This window comes from Triticum aestivum, chromosome 5B (genome assembly GCF_018294505.1).
Source record: "Triticum aestivum cultivar Chinese Spring chromosome 5B, IWGSC CS RefSeq v2.1, whole genome shotgun sequence".
Taxonomy (NCBI): Eukaryota; Viridiplantae; Streptophyta; class Magnoliopsida; order Poales; family Poaceae; genus Triticum; species Triticum aestivum.
The window spans coordinates 346,755,626-346,759,916 of record NC_057807.1 but is presented as its reverse complement, the minus strand read 5'-3'; positions in this window follow the sequence as shown (position 1 = coordinate 346,759,916).

Below are 4,291 nucleotides of genomic sequence, written 5' to 3'. Positions count from 1 at the left end.
ACAGCATGGTATTTGCTATGGTTATAAAATTGGTCCTAGAATGATGGGCATCCAAGTTGGGTATAATAAAAACTATCATAGGAAGTGAATTGGATGCTATGATCGATTTAATGCTTGATAATTGTTTTGAGATATAAGGGTGGTAATATTAGAGTCATGCTAGTTGGGTAATTGTGAATTTAAAGAATACTTGTGTTGAAGTTTGTGATTCCCGTAGCATGCACGTATGGTGAACCGCTTTGTGATGAAGTTGGAGCATGATTTATTTATTGATTGTCTTTCTTATGAGTGGCGGTCAGGGACGAGCGATGGTCTTTTTCTACCGATCTATCCCCCTAGGAGCATGGGCATAGTACTTTGTTTTTATTACTTGTAGATTTTTGCAATAAGTATATGAGTTCTTTATGACTAATGTTGAGTCCATGGATTATACGCACTCTCACCCTTCCACCATTGCTAACCTCTCACTACTCGAATCAGCTACTTTGCCATCTTCCAGCTCTTTGCCGTCTGCTAGCGGACGGCAAAAAAGCTCTCTACCATCAGCTACCAAAAAGCAGACGGCAAAGAAACGGCAGACGGCAAAAGAGGCCTTTGCCATCGGCCGGCTCTTTGCCGTCAGCTGGCTGACGGCAAAGAGAGAGGTGCCCCCCACCCGCCCCCCTCGCCCATTTAGAAAAAACTTAGCACCCCACCTCTTTGCCGTCTACTAGCAGACGTCAAAGGGAGATAAAGGCGGACGACAAAGATCCGCGGATGCAAAGAGCAGACTAACTAACGGCCGCCACCCCCCGCCCACTAGTTACTCTCTCTTCTCTCCCTCTCTCCTCCCCAACGCCCCGCCACCAGATCCCCACCCACCGTCGACCCCGCCGCCCGGCGCCGCCCCCGCCCGACCGCCCGGCGCCGCCCCCGCACCCGCTCCCGCTTGGCCCGTCGCCCCACCACCCCACCCGCCGACGCCCTGTTGCCCCACCACCCCTCTGCCACCCGCCGCTCGGTGCCGCCCCCGCCACCGCCCCCGCTTGCCCTGTTGCCCCACCACTCCTCCGCCCCCACCCCACCTGCCGACGCCTCGTCGCCCGCCACCCGCCGCCCGGCGCCGCCCCCGCCGCCCGGTGCCCCCACCCCACCCCCCCCCCCCACAACCGTCCATTGCTCCGGTGAGGGACTACTTTTTTTCTTCTTTTTTTTAATTTTTTTGTTGTTTAATTGTTAGTGCTAGAATGTGTTAGTGTTAGTGTTAGAAAAGAATTAGAAGAAGTAGAAGAAGTAGAAGTAGTAGAAGAAGTAGAACAAGAAGAAAAGAAAAGAAGTAGAAAAAAGATGAAAAAAGAAAAAGAAGAAAAGAAGTAGAAGAAGAAGAAAGGAAGAAAAGAAAACAAGTACAAAAAAGATGTAAAAAGAAGAAGAAGAAAAGAAGTAGAAGAAGTAGAAGAATTATTAGTTAGGTCATATATTTTTCGATTTTGTTATGGAAAACATCATATATAATTGTGTTGATTGGGTAGATTTAAATGTGCAGTTGTTTCATTGCTGCGAGGTTTGGTGTTCGACGACCTCGCTGTGCGTTTGACGAGCTCTGCCCCTTCGTTCGTGGGTGAGCACAAATGACATATCCTCCTCCCCCATTAATTATTTGCTCTATTCCGGTGTTCGTGCCGATGAAATTTGGTAGCTAGCTATATATGTGTCTTGAATCATTAGTATGCGTAACCAATATGTGTCTCCCGTTCGAAAGCGTCGTAGTTATAAATATGCACGCATTTGAATATTTATAACCTTGATTCTTTCAAATTGTCCAACGCTATCCATGGACAGCCGGAGTATGTGTAGATTGGGTTCGTTTTCCCATATGCTTTGCTCCGGATCCGATGCATAAATTTTGTCAGTGCCTCCCCTGTTGTTCTCCGGGTACACATCCTCTCTGTTTATTGCAGAGATGTGTATCAGGAGAACAGCGGGGAGGTGCTGCCGAAATTTTGTGTCAGATCTGGAGCATAGCATGGGAAAATGAACCCAATCTACACATACTCGGGTGGGATTAGGACCTATCATTACCTGTTAGAGTGTAGGTTGCATGGACATAATAAAATTGACAAAGTAGACCAACTGATGAATATATACATGGTGAATTATATATATAATTATTGTGTGTCCAGTAGCTCTGAAAGTCAAGATGAGTGATCGTGCATGGATGTATACCGGTCACACTGGTCAGAACAAATGGAGCGCTAAATGGTTCAAAAAAACCAAGGGATTTGTGCAAGCCACATTTGCAAATGGCCAGAGGAAAACCTGGTGCCCCTGTTTCCGGTGCGGAATTGGGAAAAGAGGATAGAGGCTGAAATGGGTAAACACCTGCGGAAGAGTGGTTTTACGCCCGATGTGGACATTTCATGGTGAGTCTGCCCAACGTGACCGAGCTGAGGTGGATCGTCGTTGCACCGACGAGCATGGTACCAGGATGGAAAACATGGTGCAAGACTATGATGATGCTCGGGATTCGGACGAGGAGATGGAGGAATCTGCAAAGGCCTTCAATGAAATGTTGGAGTCTTCAGAATGTCCGCTCCACGAGCACACTGAGCTTTGTCAGTTGGATGCCCTCTCACAAGTAATGGCTCTGAAGGCTCAGTTAAACTTGGGCAGAGAATGCTACGACGCAATTATGATAGTATTTGGACGCTTTCTACCCAAAGACCATGTAATGCCTGCAAACCTGTACCAGTCGGACAAAATCCTCCGTGCACTGAAGATGCCCTATGAGAAGATGCATGCCTGTGAGAAAGGATGTGCCTTATTTAGGCTTGACTATGCGGACTTGAACTATTATCCCATTTGCAAATCTTCCAGGTATATTGTGGTAGACAACGGTATAGGTGAGAAGACACAGACCAAATCCCCGTTAGTGTTCTTCGGTATATGCCAATCGTACCAAGACTTCAACGTCTTTTCATGGTCGAAGAGACGGCCAGACAGATGACATGGCACAAAACAGGCAAAAGAACCGAACGAGATGCAGATGGGAATCTGATGATGGTACACACATCAGATGGTGTTGCGTGGAAAAAGTTTGATGACTTACATGCTGACAAAGCGGCAGATCCGAGGCATCCTCGAGTTGGCATCAGCACGGATGGGTTCAGTGTGTTTGGTATGACGGCATCCCAATACAGTTGTTGGCCCGTATTTGTCTTTCCACTCAATCTCCCCCCCGGACAGATTATGCAAAGAAAGAACATTTTCCTGACGTTGATAATTCCAGGGCCCAACTATCCGGGGAAAAATATGAATGTGTACATGCAGCCCCTTAAGGACGAATTGCAAGAAGCCTGGGATAATGGGTTCAAGACATACGACGCCTATAGCAAACAAAACTTCATAATGCATGTCTGGTACATGTACTCGACGCATGACTTGCCGGCGTATGTGCTATTCGTTGGCTGGTGTGTGCATGGAAGGTTCCCGTGCCCCACATGCAAGGGAGCTCTGGAGTTTCGTTGGCTTCAGGACGGTCGCAAGTTTTCTTGCTTCGACATGCATAGACAGTTCCTGGATCCTCGCCATAAGTTCAGGAAAGACAAGAAGAACTTCATCAGAGGTAGAGTTGTAAAAAACTCTGCACCACCTGCGTTGATAGGCCAGCAGACCCTGGATCAGTTAAATGCTCTCGAGCCAGATCCAGAGCATCCAGGGTACTTCAAGGGGTATAATTCTAAGAATGCCTGGACTCACAAAACATGCTTATGGGATCTGCCTTAGTTCAAAGACCTCCTTTGCCCACACAACATCGACGTGATGCACACTGAGAAGAATATTGCGGAGGCACTTTTTGGTACATTGTTCAGCATAGATGGGAGGTCAAAGGATAATACTAAGGCTAGAGTCGATCTGGAGGCGCTATGTGATAGGCCGTTACAAAACATGAAAGAACCGAAAGGAAAGTAGAACTGGACAAAGCCAAAGGCATGGTTCAATCTTGGAAGGTCAGCTATGAGGGAAATTATCTTGTGGGTGAAAATGTAGTTGATGTTCCCCGATCGGCATGCAGCGAATCTAAAGAGGGGAGCGAGTCTTGATAAATTGAAGATATTTGGTCTCAAGAGTCATGATTGGCACATATGGATTGGGCGGGTAATGCCGGTGATGTTGCATGGCTTCATCCCTGAGGATGAATGGCTAGTACTGGCAGAACTCAGCTATTTCTTCCGTGTTCTTTGTGTGAAAGAACTATCGTCTGGCGTGCTAGAAGAAATGGAAGAGTTGGCACTGGAGTTGATCTGCAAGT